General features: G+C 58.8%; 1 non-coding gene across 1 annotated transcript in view; it reads left to right on the top strand.

Moving 5' to 3' along the window:
* The first annotated feature begins 12,415 nt into the window (after positions 1–12,415).
* The window catches only part of LOC148314253 (18S ribosomal RNA), a 1,932-nt gene continuing 1,847 nt past the window's right edge, over positions 12,416–12,500 (top strand). Inside the window, exon 1 of the ribosomal RNA XR_015841871.1 lies at positions 12,416–12,500. This exon is cut by the window's right edge and continues 1,847 nt beyond it. This is a non-coding gene — a ribosomal RNA (18S ribosomal RNA).

Below are 12,500 nucleotides of genomic sequence, written 5' to 3'. Positions count from 1 at the left end.
CCGAGTGGCCCTCAAGTTCAACCGCGTGGATGCTCCGTCGGGGACGGCCCGGCGTTCGTGAAAGTCAGGCCGAAGAGGACGGCCTTCTCCCGGACACAAGTTGGGCCGAGTGGCCCTCAAGTTCAACCGCGTGGATGCTCCGTCGGGGACGGCCCGGCGTTCGTGAAAGTCAGGCCGAAGAGGACGGCCTTCTCCCGGACACAAGTTGGGCCGAGTGGCCCTCAAGTTCAACCGCGTGGATGCTCCGTCGGGGACGGCCCGGCGTTCGTGAAAGTCAGGCCGAAGAGGACGGCCTTCTCCCGGACGCGAGGTGCGGGGGACCTGCCCCTGGTTAGGTGACCAGGGGTAAGGGCGTGAGTAAGAATTTGCACTAAGTCCAACAGGAGACTGGGGGCGCGGCGTTGGTGAAAGTCAGGCCGAAGAGGACGGCCTTCCCCCGGACGCGAGGTGGGCCGAGTGGCCCCTAAGTTCAACCGCGTGGAGGCTCCGGAGGAGACAGGCCGGCATCCGTGAAAGTCAGGCCGAAGAGGATGGCCTCCCCCCGGACGCGAGGTGGGCCGAGTGGCCCCTAAGTTCAACCGCGTGGAGGCTCCGGAGGAGACAGGCCGGCGTCCGTGAAAGTCAGGCCGAAGAGGACGGCCTTCCCCCGGACGCGAGGTGGGCCGAGTGGCCCCTAAGTTCAACCGCGTGGAGGCTCCGGAGGAGACAGGCCGGCGTCCGTGAAAGTCAGGCCGAAGAGGATGGCCTCCTCCCGGACGCGAGGTGGGCCGAATTGCACTAAGTGCGACCAGGGGTTGGACGTTTAGGTGACCAGGGGTGGGCCACTTAGGCGACCAGGGGTGGGCCACTTAGGCGACCAGGGGTGGGCCACTTAGGCGACCAGGGGTGGGCCACTTAGGCGACCAGGGGTGGGCCACTTAGGTGACCAGGGGCGGCAGGTTTAGGCGACCAGGGGTGGGCCGTTTAGGTGACCAGGGGTAAGGGGTTTAGGCGACCAGGGGTGGGACGTTTAGGTGACCAGGGGTGGGACGTTTAGGTGACCAGGGGTGGGCCACTTAGGCGACCAGGGGTAAGGGGTTTAGGTGACCAGGGGTAAGGGGTTTAGGCGACCAGGGGTGAGACGTTTAGGCGACCAGGGGTAAGGGGTTTAGGTGACCAGGGGTAAGGGGGTTAGGCGACCTGGGGCTGGAGAGGAGCACCTTCCCCGGGCACAGGCAGGGAGCGAGCGCCCACCCCCAGCTCCATCGCTCCGGGGGTAATAGGCCGGCGTCTGCCACACTTAGCCCGGAGAGGAGCACCTTCCCCGGGCACGGGCCGGGAGCGAGCGCCCCCCAGCTCCATCGCTCCGGGGGTAATAGGCCGGCGTCTGCCACACTTAGGCCGGAGAGGAGCACCTTCCCCGGGCACGGGCGGGGAGCGAGCGCCCCCCAGCTCCATCGCTCCGGGGGTAATAGGCCGGCGTCTGCCACACTTAGCCCGGAGAGGAGCACCTTCCCCGGGCACGGGCGGGGAGCGAGCGCCCCCAGCTCCATCGCTCCGGGGGTAATAGGCCGGCGTCTGTCACACTTAGCCCGAATAGGAGCACCTTCCCCGGGCACGGGAGGTGCCAAGCGGCCCCTAAGTCTACCCTCATGGAAGCTCCGGAGGAGGAGGGCGGGCGTGTGTCACACTTAGCCCGGAGAGGAGCACCTTCCCCGGGCACAGGCGGTGCCAAGCGGCCCCTAAGTTTGCCCTTATGGAAGCTCCGGAGGAGGAGTGCGGGCGTGTGTCACACTTAGCCCGGAGAGGAGCACCTTCCCCGGGCACAGGCGGTGCCAAGCGGCCCCTAAGTTTGCCCAAATGGAAGCTCCGGAGGAGGAGTGCGGGCGTGTGTCACACTTGGCCCGAATAGGAGCACCTTCCCCGGGCACAGGCGGTGCCAAGCGGCCCCTAAGTTTACCCTCATGGAAACTCCGGAGGAGGAGGGCGGGCGTGTGTCACACTTGGCCCGAATATGAGGACCTTCCCCGGGCACAGGCCGTGCCAAGCGGCCCCTAAGTCTACCCTTATGGAAGCTCCGGAGGAGGAGTGCATGCTGCCTGACAGTGAAGCCGAATAGGAGCACCTTCCCCGGGCACAGACGGTGCCAAGCGGCCCCTAAGTTTGCCCTTATGGAAGCTCCGGAGGAGGAGTGCATGCTGTGTGACAGTGAAGCCGAATAGGAGCACCTTCCCCGGGCACAGACGGTGCCAAGCGGCCCCTAAGTCTACCCTTATGGAAGCTCCGGAGGAGGAGTGCGGGCGTGTGTCACACTTGGCCCGAATATGAGCACCTTCCCCGGGCACAGGCGGTGCCAAGCGGCCCCTAAGTTTGCCCAAATGGAAGCTCCGGAGGAGGAGTGCGGGCGTGTGTCACACTTGGCCCGAATATGAGCACCTTCCCCGGGCACAGGCGGTGCCAAGCGGCCCCTAAGTTTGCCCAAATGGAAGCTCCGGAGGAGGAGTGCGGGCGTGTGTCACACTTGGCCCGAATATGAGCACCTTCCCCGGGCACAGACGGTGCCAAGCGGCCCCTAAGTTTGCCCAAATGGAAGCTCCGGAGGAGGAGTGCATGCTGCCTGACAGTGAAGCCGACTATGAGCACCTTCCCCGGGCACAGGCGGTGCCAAGCGGCCCCTAAGTCTACCCTCATGGAAGCTCCGGAGGAGGAGTGCGGGCGTGTGTCACACTTGGCCCGAATATGAGCACCTTCCCCGGGCACAGACGGTGCCAAGCGGCCCCTAAGTTTGCCCAAATGGAAGCTCCGGAGGAGGAGTGCACGCTGTGTGACAGTGAAGCCGAATATGAGCACCTTCCCCGGGCACAGGCGGTGCCAAGCGGCCCCTAAGTTTGCCCTTATGGAAGCTCCGGAGGAGGAGTGCATGCTGTGTGACAGTGAAGCCGAATATGAGCACCTTCCCCGGGCACAGGCGGTGCCAAGCGGCCCCTAAGTTTGCCCAAATGGAAGCTCCGGAGGAGGAGTGCGGGCGTGTGTCACACTTGGCCCGAATAGGAGCACCTTCCCCGGGCACGGGCGGTGCCAAGCGGCCCCTAAGTTTGCCCAAATGGAAGCTCCGGAGGAGGAGTGCATGCTGCCTGACAGTGAAGCCGAATATGAGCACCTTCCCCGGGCACAGGCGGTGCCAAGCGGCCCCTAAGTCTACCCTAATGGAAGCTCCGGAGGAGGAGGGCGGGCGTGTGTCACACTTGGCCCGAATAGGAGCACCTTCCCCGGGCACAGGCGGTGCAAAGCGGCCCCTAAGTCGGTAAAGGTTGAAATAAGTAAATAAATACAAAAAGGACGAGGGGGGAAAAAAAAAGGCAAAAAACGTATAAAATTCCCCCATTCATTTCAATGGGCTCGGCCGAATTGGGCTTGCGGGACCGCCGAGGGCACGCCGGAGGGCGGTTGAGTCGGTAAAAGTTGAAATAAATGAATAAATACAAAAAGGACGAGGGGGGGGAAAAAAAAGGCAAAAACGTATAAAATTCCCCCATTCATTTCAATGGGCTCGGCCGAATTGGGCTTGCGGGACCGCCGAGGGCACGCCGGAGGGCGGTTGAGTCGGTAAAAGTTGAAATAAATGAATAAATACAAAAAGAACGAGGGGGGGGGGAAAAAAGGCAAAAACGTATAAAATTCCCCCATTCATTTCAATGGGCTCGGCCGAATTGGGCTTGCGGGACCGCCGAGGGCACGCCGGAGGGCGGTTGAGTCGGTAAAAGTTGAAATAAATGAATAAATACAAAAAGAACGAGGGGGGGAAAAAAGGCAAAAACGTATAAAATCCCCCCATTCATTTCAATGGGCTCGGCCGAATTGGGCTTGCGGGACCGCCGAGGGCACGCCGGAGGGCGGTTGAGTCGGTAAAAGTTGAAATAAATGAATAAATACAAAAAGAACGAGGGGGGGAAAAAAAAGGCAAAAACGTATAAAATTCCCCCATTCATTTCAATGGGTTCGGCCGAATTGGGCTTGCGGGACCGCCGGGGGGCACGCCGGAGGGCGGTTGAGTCGGTAAAAGTTGAAATAAATGAATAAATACAAAAAGAACGAGGGGGGGAAAAAAGGCAAAAACGTATAAAATCCCCCCATTCATTTCAATGGGCTCGGCCGAATTGGGCTTGCGGGACCGCCGAGGGCACGCCGGAGGGCGGTTGAGTCGGTAAAAGTTGAAATAAATGAATAAATACAAAAAGAACGAGGGGGGGGGGAAAAAAGGCAAAAACGTATAAAATTCCCCCATTCATTTCAATGGGCTCGGCCGAATTGGGCTTGCGGGACCGCCGAGGGCACGCCGGAGGGCGGTTGAGTCGGTAAAAGTTGAAATAAATGAATAAATACAAAAAGAACGAGGGGGGGAAAAAAGGCAAAAACGTATAAAATCCCCCCATTCATTTCAATGGGCTCGGCCGAATTGGGCTTGCGGGACCGCCGAGGGCACGCCGGAGGGCGGTTGAGTCGGTAAAAGTTGAAATAAATGAATAAATACAAAAAGAACGAGGGGGGGAAAAAAAAGGCAAAAACGTATAAAATTCCCCCATTCATTTCAATGGGTTCGGCCGAATTGGGCTTGCGGGACCGCCGGGGGCACGCCGGAGGGCGGTTGAGTCGGTAAAAGTTGAAATAAATGAATAAATACAAAAAGAACGAGGGGGGGAAAAAAGGCAAAAACGTATAAAATCCCCCCATTCATTTCAATGGGCTCGGCCGAATTGGGCTTGCGGGACCGCCGAGGGCACGCCGGAGGGCGGTTGAGTCGGTAAAAGTTGAAATAAATGAATAAATACAAAAAGAACGAGGGGGGGGGGAAAAAAGGCAAAAACGTATAAAATTCCCCCATTCATTTCAATGGGCTCGGCCGAATTGGGCTTGCGGGACCGCCGAGGGCACGCCGGAGGGCGGTTGAGTCGGTAAAAGTTGAAATAAATGAATAAATACAAAAAGAACGAGGGGGGGAAAAAAGGCAAAAACGTATAAAATCCCCCATTCATTTCAATGGGCTCGGCCGAATTGGGCTTGCGGGACCGCCGAGGGCACGCCGGAGGGCGGTTGAGTCGGTAAAAGTTGAAATAAATGAATAAATACAAAAAGAACGAGGGGGGGAAAAAAAAAGGCAAAAACGTATAAAATTCCCCCATTCATTTCAATGGGTTCGGCCGAATTGGGCTTGCGGGACCGCCGGGGCACGCCGGAGGGCGGTTGAGTCGGTAAAAGTTGAAATAAATGAATAAATACAAAAAGAACGAGGGGGGGAAAAAAGGCAAAAACGTATAAAATCCCCCCATTCATTTCAATGGGCTCGGCCGAATTGGGCTTGCGGGACCGCCGAGGGCACGCCGGAGGGCGGTTGAGTCGGTAAAAGTTGAAATAAATGAATAAATACAAAAAGAACGAGGGGGGGGGGAAAAAAAGGCAAAAACGTATAAAATTCCCCCATTCATTTCAATGGGCTCGGCCGAATTGGGCTTGCGGGACCGCCGAGGGCACGCCGGAGGGCGGTTGAGTCGGTAAAAGTTGAAATAAATGAATAAATACAAAAAGAACGAGGGGGGGGAAAAAGGCAAAAACGTATAAAATCCCCCCATTCATTTCAATGGGCTCGGCCGAATTGGGCTTGCGGGACCGCCGAGGGCACGCCGGAGGGCGGTTGAGTCGGTAAAAAGTTGAAATAAATGAATAAATACAAAAAGAACGAGGGGGGGAAAAAAAGGCAAAAACGTATAAAATTCCCCCATTCATTTCAATGGGTTCGGCCGAATTGGCTTGCGGGACCGCCGGGGGCACGCCGGAGGGCGGTTGAGTCGGTAAAAGTTGAAATAAATGAATAAATACAAAAAGAACGAGGGGGGAAAAAAAAGGCAAAAACGTATAAAATTCCCCCATTCATTTCAATGGGTTCGGCCGAATTGGCTTGCGGGACCGCCGGGGGCACGCCGGAGGGCGGTTGAGTCGGTAAAAGTTGAAATAAATGAATAAATACAAAAAGAACGAGGGGGGGAAAAAAGGCAAAAACGTATAAAATCCCCCCATTCATTTCAATGGGCTCGGCCGAATTGGGCTTGCGGGACCGCCGAGGGCACGCCGGAGGGCGGTTGAGTCGGTAAAAGTTGAAATAAATGAATAAATACAAAAGAACGAGGGGGGAAAAAAAGGCAAAAACGTATAAAATTCCCCCATTCATTTCAATGGGCTCGGCCGAATTGGGCTTGCGGGACCGCCGAGGGCACGCCGGAGGGCGGTTGAGTCGGTAAAAGTTGAAATAAATGAATAAATACAAAAAGAACGAGGGGGGGAAAAAAAAGGCAAAAACGTATAAAATTCCCCCATTCATTTCAATGGGCTCGGCTAAAATGGGCCTGCAGTACTGCCGAGAGGCCGCCGGAGGACGCCCTAGTAGGCAAACGTTGATCCCCACACACGAGGGTCAGTTAGGGCGACCAGGGGTAGCGTTTAGGCGACCAGGGGTAGCGTTTAGGTGACCAGGGGAAGCGTTTAGGCGACCAGGGTAGCGTTTAGGTGACCAGGGGTAGCGTTTAGGCGACCAGGGGTAGCGTTTAGGCGACCAGGGGTAGCGTTTAGGCGACCAGGGGTAGCTTTTAGGCGACCAGGGGTAGCTTTTAGGCGACCAGGGGTAGCGTTTAGGCGACCAGGGGCGTTGCAGTTCCGCCGAATTGCATTAGGGGCGCTGCAGTAGGCAAACGTTCTTCCCCCCTAGTCAGAGGGTCATTTGCCTACTTCCCAGGTTTACCCGGGTTTTCCAAAACACCTGGGGCACATTTTCAGGGATCACGTTTTTAGAAACAAAAATATTCATAATTCTCTTCTAAGTCCCCTTTCCAGCGGGGAACTTTGAAACATTGTATCCGACCACTGAAGGCTGTTGGCGGGCACGGCGCGGCAAACAGCCCGCACTCAGGCATGGAGCTCCGGGGAAAGTTGCCTAATTTCTTCTAAGTCCCCTTTCCAGCGGGGAACTTGAAACATTGTATCCGACCGTGGAAGGCTGTTGGCGGGCACGGCGCGGCTCATAGCCGGCCCTCAGGCACGGAGCTCCGGGTGAATTTTCACAAATTTCTTCTAAGTCCCCTTTCCAGCGGGGAACTTTGAAACATTGTATCCGACCGTGGAAGGCTGTTGGCGGGCACGGCGCGGCTCATAGCCGGCCCTCGGGCACGGAGCTCCGGGTGAATTTTACAAATTTCTTCTAAGTCCCCTTTCCAGCGGGGAACTTTGAAACATTGTATCCGACCGTGGAAGGCTGTTGGCGGGCACGGCGCGGCTCATAGCCGGCCCTCGGGCACGGAGCTCCGGGTGAATTTTTACAAATTTCTTCTAAGTCCCCTTTCCAGCGGGGAACTTTGAAACATTGTATCCGACCGTGGAAGGCTGTTGGCGGGCACGGCGCGGCTCATAGCCGGCCCTCGGGCACGGAGCTCCGGGTGAATTTTCACAAATTTCTTCTAAGTCCCCTTTCCAGCGGGGAACTTTGAAACATTGTATCCGACCGTGGAAGGCTGTTGGCGGGCACGGCGCGGCTCATAGCCGGCCCTCAGGCACGGAGCTCCGGGTGAATTTTCACAAATTTCTTCTAAGTCCCCTTTCCAGCGGGGAACTTTGAAACATTGTATCCGACCAAAGGAAGGCTGTTGGCGGGCGCGGCGCGGCTCATAGCCGGCCCTCGGGCACGGAGCTCCGGGTGAATTTTACTCAATTCTTCTAAGTCCCCTTTCCAGCGGGGAACTTTCAAACATTGTATCCGACCACTGAAGGCTGTTGGCGGGCGCGGCGCGGCTCATAGCCGGCCCTCAGGCACGGAGCTCCGGGTGAATTTTCACAAATTTCTTCTAAGTCCCCTTTCCAGCGGGGAACTTTGAAACATTGTATCCGACCGTGGAAGGCTGTTGGCGGGCACGGCGCGGCTCATAGCCGGCCCTCGGGCACGGAGCTCCGGGTGAATTTTCACAAATTTCTTCTAAGTCCCCTTTCCAGCGGGGAACTTTGAAACATTGTATCCGACCGTGGAAGGCTGTTGGCGGGCACGGCGCGGCTCATAGCCGGCCCTCGGGCACGGAGCTCCGGGTGAATTTTTACAAATTTCTTCTAAGTCCCCTTTCCAGCGGGGAACTTTGAAACATTGTATCCGACCGTGGAAGGCTGTTGGCGGGCACGGCGCGGCTCATAGCCGGCCCTCGGGCACGGAGCTCCGGGTGAATTTTCACAAATTTCTTCTAAGTCCCCTTTCCAGCGGGGAACTTTGAAACATTGTATCCGACCGTGGAAGGCTGTTGGCGGGCACGGCGCGGCTCATAGCCGGCCCTCGGGCACGGAGCTCCGGATGAATTTTTACAAATTTCTTCTAAGTCCCCTTTCCAGCGGGGAACTTTGAAACATTGTATCCGACCGTGGAAGGCTGTTGGCGGGCACGGCGCGGCTCATAGCCGGCCCTCGGGCACGGAGCTCCGGGTGAATTTTCACAAATTTCTTCTAAGTCCCCTTTCCAGCGGGGAACTTTGAAACATTGTATCCGACCGTGGAAGGCTGTTGGCGGGCGCGGCGCGGCTCATAGCCGGCCCTCGGGCACGGAGCTCCGGGTGAATTTTTACAAATTTCTTCTAAGTCCCCTTTCCAGCGGGGAACTTTGAAACATTGTATCCGACCGTGGAAGGCTGTTGGCGGGCACGGCGGGGCTCATAGCCGGCCCTCGGGCACGGAGCTCCGGGTGAATTTTTACAAATTTCTTCTAAGTCCCCTTTCCAGCGGGGAACTTTGAAACATTGTATCCGACCGTGGAAGGCTGTTGGCGGGCACGGCGGGGCTCATAGCCGGCCCTCGGGCACGGAGCTCCGGGTGAATTTTACAAATTTCTTCTAAGTCCCCTTTCCAGCGGGGAACTTTGAAACATTGTATCCGACCAAAGGAAGGCTGTTGGCGGGCGCGGCGCGGCTCATAGCCGGCCCTCGGGCACGGAGCTCCGGGTGAATTTTACAAATTTCTTCTAAGTCCCCTTTCCAGCGGGGAACTTTGAAACATTGTATCCGACCGTGGAAGGCTGTTGGCGGACGCGGCGCGGCTCACAGCCCGCCCTCAGGCACGGAGCTCCGGGGGAATTTCCCCCTCATTTCTTCTAAGTCCCCTTTCCAGCGGGGAACTTTCAAACATTGTATCCGACCGTGGAAGGCTGTTGGCGGGCACGGCGCGGCTCATAGCCGGCCCTCAGGCACGGAGCTCCGGGTGAATTTGACAAATTCCTTCTAAGTCCCCTTTCCAGCGGGGAACTTTGAAACATTGTATCCGACCGTGGAAGGCTGTTGGCGGGCACGGCGCGGCTCATAGCCGGCCCTCAGGCACGGAGCTCCGGGTGAATTTGACAAATTCCTTCTAAGTCCCCTTTCCAGCGGGGAACTTTGAAACATTGTATCCGACCGTGGAAGGCTGTTGGCGGGCACGGCGCGGCTCATAGCCGGCCCTCAGGCACGGAGCTCCGGGTGAATTTTTACAAATTTCTTCTAAGTCCCCTTTCCAGCGGGGAACTTTGAAACATTGTATCCGACCACTGAAGGCTGTTGGCGGACGCGGCGCGGCTCACAGCCCGCCCTCAGGCACGGAGCTCCGGGGAAATTTGGCTCATTTCTTCTAAGTCCCCTTTCCAGCGGGGACCTTTCAAACATTGTATCCGACCACTGAAGGCTGTTGGCGGGCGCGGCGCGGCTCACAGCCCGCCCTCAGGCACGGAGCTCCGGGGAAATTTGCCTCATTTCTTCTAAGTCCCCTTTCCAGCGGGGAACTTTCAAACATTGTATCCGACCACTGAAGGCTGTTGGCGGGCGCGGCGCGGCTCACAGCCCGCCCTCAGGCACGGAGCTCCGGGGAAATTTGCCTCATTTCTTCTAAGTCCCCTTTCCAGCGGGGAACTTTCATACATTGTATCCGACCACTGAAGGCTGTTGGCGGACGCGGCGCGGCTCACAGCCCGCCCTCAGGCACGGAGCTCCGGGGGAATTTGCCCCCTCATTTCTTCTAAGTCCCCTTTAGGCGACCAGGGGTTGACAATTTAGGTGACCAGGGGTTGACAATTTAGGCGACCAGGGGTGACTTTTAGGCGACCAGGGGTGAGGTTTAGGCGACCAGGGGTGAGGTTTAGGCGACCAGGGGTAGCGTTTAGGCGACCAGGGGCGTTGCAGTTCCGCCGAATTGCATTAGGGGCGCTGCAGTAGGCAAACGTTTTTACCCCTAGTCAGAGGGTCATTTGCCTACTTCCCAGGTTTACCCGGGTTTTCCAAAACACCTGGGGCACATTTTTAGGAACCACGTTTTTAGAAACAAAAATTCTTCTATGTCCACCTCCGTGAAAGAAATTGCCCAATGGTTCCCGCGGAAGAGAGCTGCCAGGCGGACGCATACTGCAATAACGGCCGCCCTGGCGCTCTGGTGGATGTTATCCTCGAAATTTCTTCTATGTGCCCATTCCAGCGGGCAACTTGCGAACAATGGTGTCCGACCATGGAAGGCTGTTGGCGGACGCGGCGCGGCTCACAGCCCGCCCTCAGGCACGGAGCTCCGGGGGAATTTTCCCCTCATTTCTTCTAAGTCCCCATTCCAGCGGGGAGCTTGCAAACGTGGTATCCGACCACTGAAGGCTGTTGGCGGGCACGGCCCCACCAGCGCAACACGGCACTTCCTATGACTCGGGTCCGACGCAGGAGGAGCGGTCCTCCCGGCCCCGCCACACGGCACTTCCTATGACTCGGGTCCGACGCAGGAGGAGCGGTCCTCCCGGCCCCGCCACACGGCACTTCCTATGACTCGGGTCCGACGCAGGAGGAGCGGTCCTCCCGGCCCCGCCACACGGCACTTCCTATGACTCGGGTCCGACGCAGGAGGAGCGGTCCTCCCGGCCCCGCCACACGGCACTTCCCATGACTCGGGTCCGACGCAGGAGGAGCGGTCCTCCCGGCCCCACCACCGCCACACGGCACTTCCCATGACCCGGGTCCGACGCAGGAGGAGCGGTCCTCCCGGCCCCACCGCAACACACACAACCACTGACCGATTGGCAATCATGACCCGCCATCGGAGGGCCCCTGCCGGCCCCGGCCTCGCGCCGGGGTGTTCGGGTGGACGGTTCCTTCGGCCTGCGGGTCGACCTCTGAGCGTTGGCCGGCACCGCAGCACACACAACCACTGACCGATTGGCAATCATGACCCGCCATCGGAGGGCCCCTGCCGGCCCCGGCCTCGCGCCGGGGTGTTCGGGTGGACGGTTCCTTCGGCCTGCGGGTCGACCTCTGAGCGTTGGCCGGCACCGCAGCACACACATAACCACTGACCGATTGGCAATCATGACCCGCCATCGGAGGGCCCCTGCCGGCCCCGGCCTCGCGCCGGGGTGTTCGGGTGGACGGTTCCTTCGGCCTGCGGGTCGACCTCTGAGCGTTGGCCGGCACCGCATCACCGCAGCACACATAACCACTGACCGATTGGCAATCATGACCCGCCATCGGAGGGCCCCTGCCGGCCCCGGCCTCGCGCCGGGGTGTTCGGGTGGACGGTTCCTTCGGCCTGCGGGTCGACCTCTGCGCGTTGGCCGGCACTTCCCTACCGTTACCCCCCCACCCCTGGGGTTGTGACAAAACGGCACTTCCTATGACTCGGGTCCGACGCTGGAGGAGCGGTCCTCCCGGCCCATCTCGCACCCACACCCTGACATATACTGCACCACACCAACCACTGACCGATTGGCAAGCATGACCCGCCATCGGAGGGCCCCTGCCGGCCCCGGCCTCGCGCCGGGGTGTTCGGGTGGACGGTTCCTTCGGCCTGCGGATCGACCTCTAGCGCACCAACCAGCGCGAAACCGCTTTCGTCGCGAGACCGAGACGACCCTGTCGCGTGCCCGTTGGCCACACGGGCCCAGAGATGTCCTACACGGGAGTTCCGCCGCGCTCGCGGGTACCCCGCGCCGCCCCGCCACGAGAGGGGCGCGGGAGCCCAGGCCCGCATCAGCCGAGCGGTCCTTTCCGAAAAAGCATGTTTCTCAAACCCTACCGGCGTCTGTCAGAAGACGCCGCCTCCGAGTGCGTGTTGCGGTCGCGGGCGTGCGGGCGGCTCCGGCTCCCTCCCGCGACTGACCGCCACGCGGTAACGCGGCCTCTACGGACCGAGTACATACCGAGGCCCAGCCGACTTCCTCACCGCGCACAGGGGGCTGAATCGTAACGGAAATTTCGGTAGCCCACGTCCGAAATAAATATGAAAGAAACGAGGGAGGCTGGGGTGCCGCCGGGGGTAACCCCGCGGGAGGCCGTCTCCCGCGGGCGCCGCCCGGTCCCCGCGCCCGGCTCCCCGCTCAGCTCCGGTTCCAATGCAAGAAACACAGACCGCCGGACGCGAGGGCTACCTGGTTGATCCTGCCAGTAGCATATGCTTGTCTCAAAGATTAAGCCATGCAAGTCTAAGTACACACGGTTCCGATACAGTGA

The sequence above is a fragment of the Idiotropiscis lumnitzeri genome, unplaced genomic scaffold (genome assembly GCF_059441095.1).
Source record: "Idiotropiscis lumnitzeri isolate Australia: NSW breed Sydney's pygmy pipehorse unplaced genomic scaffold, RoL_Ilum_1.0 HiC_scaffold_352, whole genome shotgun sequence".
NCBI classification, from domain to species: domain Eukaryota; kingdom Metazoa; phylum Chordata; class Actinopteri; order Syngnathiformes; family Syngnathidae; genus Idiotropiscis; species Idiotropiscis lumnitzeri.
This window is presented reverse-complemented; position numbering and strand designations above follow the sequence as displayed.